Here is a 10,551-nt window from a genome sequence, read left to right on the forward strand (position 1 = left end):
AAAACTGGTGTAAAGTAGAACTGGCAACCAATCAGATTTTACATTTCTTTTTTCAGAGCTCCTTTGGAAAATGAAAGGTGGAATCTGATTGGTTGCTATGAGCAACTAAGCCAGTTCTACTTTACACCAGTTTTGATAAATCTCCCCCAATACCTTTTAGATAAGTTTCAAATATCCGCCCAGTTGGTATTTGTTAAAGGGGTTCGCCGGTTATTTAGCCTAATCGGTGTTCACTACCAACCTGTGGAAGATGTTTCTCATAGTACTTACCTATCCCTCACTCTTCCAATGTCTCCATTGCGCTCACACAGAATGTGGCTCTTCTGCCTGGACGTGGCCGCTTCTTTAACTGTTCAACTGCCTAATAGTAGTGAATGCAGCTGAACAGGAGAAGAAGCGGCCACATCAGGTGTGTGAGCGCAGTGAAGTTGAGCAGCATTGGCGGAGCAAGGGATGGGTGAGTACTATATAAAACAACATCTTCCTTCCACAGGTCAGCACCAAATACCAGTTAGGCTAAATGACCGGAGAACTCCATTAAATTTCAATCAGAAAGAGCACCACCCATGTCCACTGGCTGTCTTTGGTACTGCAGTTAAAGGGGTGGTCTCACTTCAGCAAGTGGCATTTATCATGTGGAGAAAGTGGGCTTGTTAGTCCATGTATTTTTAGTTTTTGGTATATTAGTACCTTTTATCATTAAATACGGTGGTGGTTATCTATCCCTGTGTCAGGGCTATCCTAGGGCATATAGGAGGTTCCGGATACGGCATCGGGGCGGCCATTCCGTTCCTAGGCAGGGTACCGAGCATAGGGAAATATTCAGGGCCTGATATTTTCCTGGTTATTCCAGTGCCCTACGCTGCCTATAGTTTTGGCACATATGGGTATTTTTAATTATATACAGTAAAGTCGTGGCGGTCTGTGATATAGTAATTGTCTGCACCACTAATGTTATTAAGACTTTCTGACAGGTAATTGGTCAGAACTGTGAATTATGTCACCTACAGGACAGTGATAACAGTTTACTATGTCCAAAGTAGACTCCTTTAAATACAAGGCACTTACTAATGTATTGTGAATGTCCATATTGCCTCCTTTATTAGCTGGATTAATTTTTCCATCACATTATACACTGCTCATTTCCATGGTTACGACCACGCTGCAATTCATCAGTGGTGGCCGTGCTTGCAGACTAGGCAAGGGTTACACTGGTTGCACGACACCTGCCGTGTTGGATTTCTTGCGACTGCCGCGGTGATCCCATTCATTTCTATGGGATCACAGCGACTCAGCGATCCTGGCAGCGACAGGTGTCACGCGACCAGCATCGCCTTGTAGCGCTTGCCTATAGGAAAAAGCTCCGGCCTCTCTGGTGGCCTGGACCGTGGGAACTCACATAGGCTGGTGCTTTATACTATAGCGTGTAAGCACTGCTGGATTGCAGGGTGGTCGTAACCATGGAAACGAGACATGTATAATGTGATAAATGAATCCAACCACCAAAGGAAGCAATATGAATAATAACAATATATTATTAAGTGCCTTGTATTAAAGGGGTTATCCTATCTTAGACAATGGGGGCATATCGCTAGGATATGCCCCCATTGTCTGATAAGTGCAGTTCCCACCTCTGGGACCTTCACCTACGAGGAGAACAGAGCGGAGAAACTTGAGGCGGGCGCACCGCGCATGCGCAGCCGCCCTCCATTCATTTATATGGAGCTGCCGAAAATAGTCGAGCACTGGCTCGGTAATTTCCGTCAGCCCCATAGAAATGAATGGGAGCGGTGGCCGCGCATGCGTAACGTCACTTACTCACGTGACGCGCCTGCTCCGCCCATTTTATGAATGAAGCAGGCAGAGCAAGCGTGTCACATGAGTGAGTGACGTTCCGCCGCCGCCAGCTCTGCCTGTTACTGGAGCTTCATTGTAAGGTAATAAAGATGCAGTGATTTAACCCCTTAAGGACCTAGGACGTACCGGTACGCCCTATTTCCCGAGTCCTTAAGGACCTAGGACGTACCGGTACGCCCTATTTCCCGAGTCCTTAAGGACCGAGGACGTACCGGTACGTCCTGACTTAAAATCGGAACTCCGGCGCCGCAGGGGTTAATCGGAACGGGATTTCGGCTGAAATCATTCAGCCGGCATCCCGTAACAATGCAGGGGGGGGGTCATTTGACCCCCCCGTATCGGCGATCGCAGAAAACCGCAGGTCAATTCAGACCTGCGGTTTTCTGCGTTTCCGGTCCATTCGGGTGTCCTGTGACCCGATGAACCGGAAAAAGACTGCGATCGGTGGCGTAATTATACACCACCTATCGCAGTCCGAGGATTTGGAGAGGCGGTGCTGGCCCTGGTGCTGAATGCCGCTGTCCAGGGTGCTGATTGGTGCAGGGGAGAGAGGCGCGAGATTCAAACTTCCTGCGCTCCTCTCTCCCCTCCTCTTCCTGTCCAGCACCCTGACCGTGCAGCACCGTCCAGAACGAGCTCCTGTGTCCCCCTAATCGGCATCCATCACCCTCCTGCACCCATCGCCACCCAGGTAGGTTAGGGTCAGTGAGGGAGAGGCACCGTTAGGCAGGGAAAGAAGGGAAAAGTAAGTTAGAAAAAAAAAAAAAAAAGTACTTTTATTCCAAACTTCCAAACTTCCATCTAACCCTAACCCAGACCCCTCCTGCCACTTGCCCCCCCCCCCACCCCCCACCAGCCACTTCCCCCCCCCCCCCACCTGCCTCCCCCCCCCCACCTACCCCCCACCAGCACCCCCCACCCCCCACTCACCACCACTTTTTTTTTTCTGCGTGCGCTGACTGGCCGGCACTTTTTAGCGTCCGTCCACTGTTAGCGCATCGCCCGCCCCACCACCCCACCGACCGCTGATCAGCGTTGTACCGCTGATCAGCAAGTTTTAACTTTTTTTTTTTCTAACACTTGCCCATTTTTTTGCCTGGACTTTTTAGTACGCGAACACCCGTTGCCCCCACACACACGCACATATAATAAAGTTTGCCACACACGCACACCTACACGCACACACACCCATGGCCCACCGGATGTTCTCGGCCGAGGAGGCATACGCCCAGATTGCCTCCGACTCTGAGAGCCCCAGTGAGGATGAGGATGACCCCACATTCCTTTTGTCATCCGCATCCTCCTCATCATCATCTGATGACGATGAGCCACCAAGGCGGCGGAGACGCCGCCAGGCGGAGCCAGGGGCCCCACATGCTAGGGATCCTGTGGCCCACCCTAGTACGAGCCGCCCTGGGGTTCGTACTGGTTTCCCGGCCCACCAAATAAGTCCACCGGAGCCCCCTGCCGATGAACTTAGCTGGTGTCCCCCAGTGGACTTTGAGCCTGAGATTCCGGATTTTGCTGGCAATCCTGGAATCCAGATTCCCACAGTGGGGTTTACTGAAATAGACTATTTTAGTTTTTTTTTCAGTAACTCACTGGTGAATTTGATGGTGGAGCAGACGAATCTGTACGCCCAACAGTTCGTCGCTCAAAACCCAGGCTCAGTTTTGGCTAGACCCGGTGGCTGGACGCCGGTCAGTGCAGCCGAAATGAGGACATTTTGGGGCCTCGTGCTGCATATGGGTCTAGTCCAAAAACCCAGTGTCAGGCAATACTGGAGTGGGGACATACTCTACCAGACCCCACTGTACAGTATGGTCATGATACGTCACCGGTTTGAGGCCATCCGGAAATGTCTGCATTATTCCGATAATGCAGCATGTCCCCCCCGAAGTGATCCTGCCTATGACCGGCTGTATAAGATACGGCCGGTCATCGATCACTTTGGGGCCACATTTCAGCAGGCCTACGTACCTGGAAGGGAGGTCGCGGTTGATGAGTCTCTCGTTGCGTTCAAGGGGAGACTCAGTTTCCGCCAATACATTCCCACAAAGCGGGCGAGGTATGGCGTGAAGCTATACAAAATTTGTGAGAGTGCCTCAGGGTACACTTACAAATTTCGTGTGTACGAGGGGCGAGATTCCCGTATTGAACCCCCAGAATGTCCCCCCACTCTGGGTGTTAGCGGGAAACTCGTGTGGGACCTTATGTACCCACTGCTGGATAATGGTTACCACTTGTACGTGGATAACTTTTATACCAGCATTCCCTTGTTCAGGTCCCTTGCCGCCAGATCCACGTTCGCTTGTGGGACCGTGCGGAAAAATCAACGCGGCCTCCCTGCCTACCCCCTCCAGGTACCTATCCCCAGGGGTGAGACCCGTGCCCTTACCAGTGGAAACCTGTTGCTGGTCAGGTATAAGGACAAGAGGGATGTCCTTATGCTGTCCACAATCCACGGTAACGGCACCACCCCTGTCCCTGTGCGAGGTACCGCGGCAACGGTCCTCAAGCCCGATTGTATCGTCGACTACAATCGGTATATGGGAGGAGTTGATCTCTCTGATCAAGTCCTCACGCCATATAACGCCATGCGCAAAACCCGGGCATGGTACAAAAAAGTTGCGGTCTACTTGGTACAGGTTGCCATGTACAACTCTTTTGTACTATCCCGAAGCGCTGGCAGCACAGGGACATTCCTCCAGTTCTATGAGGCAGTCCTCAAAGACCTGATCTTTTCGGACCGGGAAAGAGCAGGCCGGAGTACCTCGGGAATTGGAGGCGCCCGGATCGTCCCTGGCCAACACTTTCCAGGTGTGGTCCCCCATACTGGAAAGAAGGGACGAACCCAAAAAAAGTGCAGAGTGTGTCACAAGAGGGGGATACGGAAGGACACCACTACTCAATGTGACACTTGCCCCGATCATCCGGGCCTCTGCATTATCAATTGCTTCAGGGAGTATCACACTTCCATGGAGTACTAAATTTTTATAATCCTCAACAGTCCACTAGAGAACATAAAACACTATGGCTCTCAGACTTTGGAGACACGGAAACAATTTTTCTTTCCCCAAAAAATATTAGTTTTAGAGCAGGCATCCTCAAACTGCGGCCCTCCAGATGTTGTAAAACTATAACTCCCAGCATGCCCAGACAACCTACAGCCATCAGCAGGGCATGGTGGGAATTGTAGTTTTACAATATCTGGAGGGCCGCAGTTTTAGGATGCCTGCTTAGTGTCTCCAAAGTCTGAGAGCCATACATATTGGGCATCGTCGCGTGCGTAAAAGTCGTCGCTATAAAAATAACTTTTGACCAAACGCCTCGGATGAACGGTGTTAAAAATATAAAATAAAAACTGTGCCAAAACACCAATTTTTGGGCAAAATTTCAATTTGAATCCATTTTGCCGGTAATAAAGCAAGGGTTAACAGCCAAACAAAACTAAATATTTATTGCCCCGATTCTGTAGTTTGCAGAAACACCCCATATGTGGTCGTAAATGGCTATATAGCCGCACGGCAGGGCATAGAACGAAGGGAACTCCATATGGTTTCTGGAAGGCAGATTTTGATGGACAGTTTTTTTTTTGACACCATGTCCCATTAGAAGCCCCCCCTGATGTAGCCTAGACTAGAAACTCCAAAAAAGTGACCCCATCTAAGAAACTACACCCCTCAAGGTATTCAAAAGTTACTTTACAAACTATGTTAACCCTTTAGGTGTTCCACAAAACCAAATAGTGAATGTAGAAACAATTTTAGAATTACATTTTTTTGTTACATTGCCTCAAAAAAGACTAATATAGAGCAACCAAAAATCAAATTTACCCCAAAAATAGTCCCAAAACAACAACCACCTTATCCCGTAGTTTCCTAGATGGGGTCACTTTTATGGAGTTTCTACTCTAGGGGTGCATCAGGGGGCTTGAAAGGGTACATGGTGTCAATAAACCAGTCCAGCAAAATCTGCCTTCCAAAAATGACGTTCCCCTTCTTCTATGTCCTGCCGTTTAGCCAAATAGTAGTTTACGACCACATATGGGGTGTTTTTGCAAACTACAGAATCAGGGCAACCCATTTTGAGTGTTGTTTGGCAGTTAACCCTTGTTTTACTCCTGGAAAAAATTGATTATATTGGAAAATTTTCCAAAAAATAGAAATTTCAAAATTGTTTCTCCATCTGCCATTAACTCTTGTGGAACACCTAAAGGGTTAACAAAGTTTGTAAACCCAGTTTTGAATACCTTGAGGGGTGTACTTTCTTAGATGGAGTCACTTTTTTGAAATTTCTATTCTAGGGGTGCAACAGGGGGCTTCAAATGGGACATGGTATAAACAAAACCAGTCCTACCAAATCTGCCTTCCAAAACCCATATGGTGTTCCCCTCCTTCTATGTGCTACCGTTCGGCCAAACAGTAGTTTACGACCACATATGGGGTGTTTTTGCAAACTACAGAATCAGGGCAACCCATTTTGAGTGTTGTTTGGCAGTTAACCCTTGTTTTACTCCTGGAAAAAATTGATTATATTGGAAAATTTTCCAAAAAATAGAAATTTCAAAATTGTTTCTCCATCTGCCATTAACTCTTGTGGAACACCTAAAGGGTTAACAAAGTTTGTAAACCCAGTTTTGAATACCTTGAGGGGTGTACTTTCTTAGATGGAGTCACTTTTTTGAAATTTCTATTCTAGGGGTGCAACAGGGGGCTTCAAATGGGACATGGTATAAACAAAACCAGTCCTGCCAAATCTGCCTTCCAAAACCCATATGGTGTTCCCCTCCTTCTATGTGCTACCGTTCGGCCAAACAGTAGTTTACGACCACATATGGGGTGTTTTTGCAAACTACAGAATCAGGGCAACCCATTTTGAGTGTTGTTTGGCAGTTAACCCTTGTTTTACTCCTGGAAAAAATTGATTATATTGGAAAATTTTCCAAAAAATAGAAATTTCAAAATTGTTTCTCCATCTGCCATTAACTCTTGTGGAACACCTAAAGGGTTAACAAAGTTTGTAAACCCAGTTTTGAATACCTTGAGGGGTGTACTTTCTTAGATGGAGTCACTTTTTTGAAATTTCTATTCTAGGGGTGCAACAGGGGGCTTCAAATGGGACATGGTATAAACAAAACCAGTCCTGCCAAATCTGCCTTCCAAAACCCATATGGTGTTCCCCTCCTTCTATGTGCTACCGTTCGGCCAAACAGTAGTTTACGACCACATATGGGGTGTTTTTGCAAACTACAGAATCAGGGCAACCCATTTTGAGTGTTGTTTGGCAGTTAACCCTTGTTTTACTCCTGGAAAAAATTGATTATATTGGAAAATTTTCCAAAAAATAGAAATTTCAAAATTGTTTCTCCATCTGCCATTAACTCTTGTGGAACACCTAAAGGGTTAACAAAGTTTGTAAACCCAGTTTTGAATACCTTGAGGGGTGTACTTTCTTAGATGGAGTCACTTTTTTGAAATTTCTATTCTAGGGGTGCAACAGGGGGCTTCAAATGGGACATGGTATAAACAAAACCAGTCCTGCCAAATCTGCCTTCCAAAACCCATATGGTGTTCCCCTCCTTCTATGTGCTACCGTTCGGCCAAACAGTAGTTTACGACCACATATGGGGTGTTTTTGCAAACTACAGAATCAGGGCAACCCATTTTGAGTGTTGTTTGGCAGTTAACCCTTGTTTTACCCCTGGAAAAAATTGATTATATTGGAAAATTTTCCAAAAAATAGAAATTTCAAAATTGTTTCTCCATCTGCCATTAACTCTTGTGGAACACCTAAAGGGTTAACAAAGTTTGTAAACCCAGTTTTGAATACCTTGAGGGGTGTACTTTCTTAGATGGAGTCACTTTTTTGAAATTTCTATTCTAGGGGTGCAACAGGGGGCTTCAAATGGGACATGGTATAAACAAAACCAGTCCTGCCAAATCTGCCTTCCAAAACCCATATGGTGTTCCCCTCCTTCTATGTGCTACCGTTCGGCCAAACAGTAGTTTACGACCACATATGGGGTGTTTTTGCAAACTACAGAATCAGGGCAACCCATTTTGAGTGTTGTTTGGCAGTTAACCCTTGTTTTACTCCTGGAAAAAATTGATTATATTGGAAAATTTTCCAAAAAATATAAATTTCAAAATTGTTTCTCCATCTGCCATTAACTCTTGTGGAACACCTAAAGGGTTAACAAAGTTTGAAAAAACAGTTTTGAATACCTTGAGGGGTGTAGTTTCTAGAATGGGGTCATTTTTGGGAGGTTTCTATTATCTAAGCCTCACAATATGACTTCAAACCTGAACTGGTCCATAAAAAGTGGGATTTTGAAGATTTCTGAAAATTTCAAAATTTGCTTCTAAACTTCTAAGCCTTGTAACATCCCCAAAAAATAAAATATCATTCCCAAAACAATTCAAGCATGAAGTAGACATATGGGGAATGTAAAGTCATCACAATTTTTGGGGGTATTACTATGTATTACAGAGGTAGAGAAACTGAAAATTTGAAATTTGCTAATTTTTCAAAATTTACGGTAAAAATTGTATTTTTTTATGCAAAAAAATTAACTTTTTTGACCCAATTTTAGCAGTGTCATGAAGTACAATATGTGACGAAAAAACAATCTCAGAACGGCCTGGGTAAGTCAAAGCGTTTTAAAGTTATGAGCACTTAAAGTGACACTGGTCAGATTTGCAAAAAATGGCCTGGTCCTTAAGGTGAAAATGAGCCTGGTCCTTAAGGTGAAAATGAGCCCGGTCCTTAAGGGGTTAAAGTTCAAGGACCCGCAGGCATAGCGCCTGATCCCGCATAGCAACGAATCGGCCGATTATTCGATAACGGAATTCATTGACAACGAATCCCGTTATCGAATATTATCGATAATGTCGATTAATCGTTGCAGCCCTACTCTCATTCCTCCTTGGATTTTTTTTTTTTTCAATTTTTTTCATATTTACTTCATTTGCAGTATTTCCATTTTTGCCTTTTCATTTTTTAATCTCTGCCTTCCCAGAGCCGTAACTTTTTCTGTTCACATAGCCGTATGGGGGCTTGTTTTTTCTAGTGTCACCATTTATATTGCATACGGTATAGTGGGAAGCTGGAAGAAAATTCCAAATGGATTGGAATTAGAATGGTTTGGAAAAAAACGCAATTCCTCCATAGTTTTATGGGTTTTGTTTTTACAGCAGTCCCTATGTGGTAAAACCTACATGTTACCTTCATTCTGCAGGTCAATACAATTCTAGTGGTACCACATTTTTATAACTTTTTTTGTGTTTTAATACTAATAAAAAAAAAACTTCAACATATTCTGATCCCCATAACTTTTTATATTTATGTCTATGTAGCTGTGTGAGGTCTCATTTTTGGTGGATTGATCTTTAGTTTTTATTGATACCATTTTGGAATGTATATGCCATTTTGATGACAGCATTCACCTTACAGGATAAATATGTTTATATTTTAATAGTTTGTGTATTTTGGGATACAGCAATACTATGATATTTATTTTATTGTTTATTTTTAATATGGGAAAAGAAAATTATTAGAATTTTTACATTTCTACTTTTTTCACATATTTTAAGTCCCACTATGGGACTTGAGCATGCAATCATCTGATCGCGGTGTCACGCTCTAGTGTGGGAGGGAAACCCCACAGCAAACATACAGTAGGAGGGAAAGGGGAAAGGAAATAAGGCCTGAAAACTAGAGAAGGAAGTTGGACACCTCCTAGTGAAAACCCTAATCAAAGCCCTAATTGACTACCAGTATGAACAGACCCCAGAGGTAGGTGAGTTCATACACAGGAAAACCTGAAGTCCTATCTAACCCTAAAGAATCCTGGTACTAATGACAGGAAGGAGACATCCTGTTCCTTCAAAAAGGAAGGATAAACGGGAGTCTCCCTAAGGCCTAATACAAAACATCAAAGAAATGCAATACACAGAAAAGCCAAAATACTAAGGGAAAGGTAACACTTAACTTCCAAGAAGCTATGGCAGCACCAGGAACTCAGCTGAGATCCAAACACCATCTATCCACAGGTCCAACTGAAGCTATAAACCGCACAGCATTATGGGAGAAACAACTATAAATAGGGAAAGTTAAATGACCACAATAGCAACACCTGGAGGTTAAGGGTGTGGCCATTACCAGAAACAACACAGACGCCTATTAATCCACAAGGTAAACATGTCAAATCAAACCACGTGTTGCCAGTCTCAAAGATCTCCTGCCACTCACTGTCGCGGGGACGTCCGTATGTCTCGGTACGTCTGTGACAGGCGGATACATCGCTCGATCAGCTTCTGAGCAGGTGCCATGTTTAAATCCTGGACTTCCGCCGTACATGTACGGTGGTCTTTAAGTGGTTAAAGGGCATCTGTCAGCAGATTTGTACCTATGAAACTGGCTGACCTGTTACATGTGCGCTTGGCAGCTGAAGGCATCTATATTGGTCCCATGTTTATATGTGGCCACATTGCCGAAAAATATGATGTTTTAATATATGCAAATTAGCCTCTAGGAGCAACGGGGGCGTTGCCGCTACACCTAGAGGCTCAGCTCTCTCTGCAACTGCCACTCCGTCTGCACTTTGATTGACAGGAGGACCAGGTGTCATAACGTATTCACTGCCTGGCCCTCTCAATCAAAGTGCAGAGAATGTGGCAGTTGCAGAGAAAG

The sequence above is a fragment of the Bufo bufo genome, chromosome 3, assembly GCF_905171765.1.
Source record: "Bufo bufo chromosome 3, aBufBuf1.1, whole genome shotgun sequence".
In the NCBI taxonomy this organism is placed as follows: domain Eukaryota; kingdom Metazoa; phylum Chordata; class Amphibia; order Anura; family Bufonidae; genus Bufo; species Bufo bufo.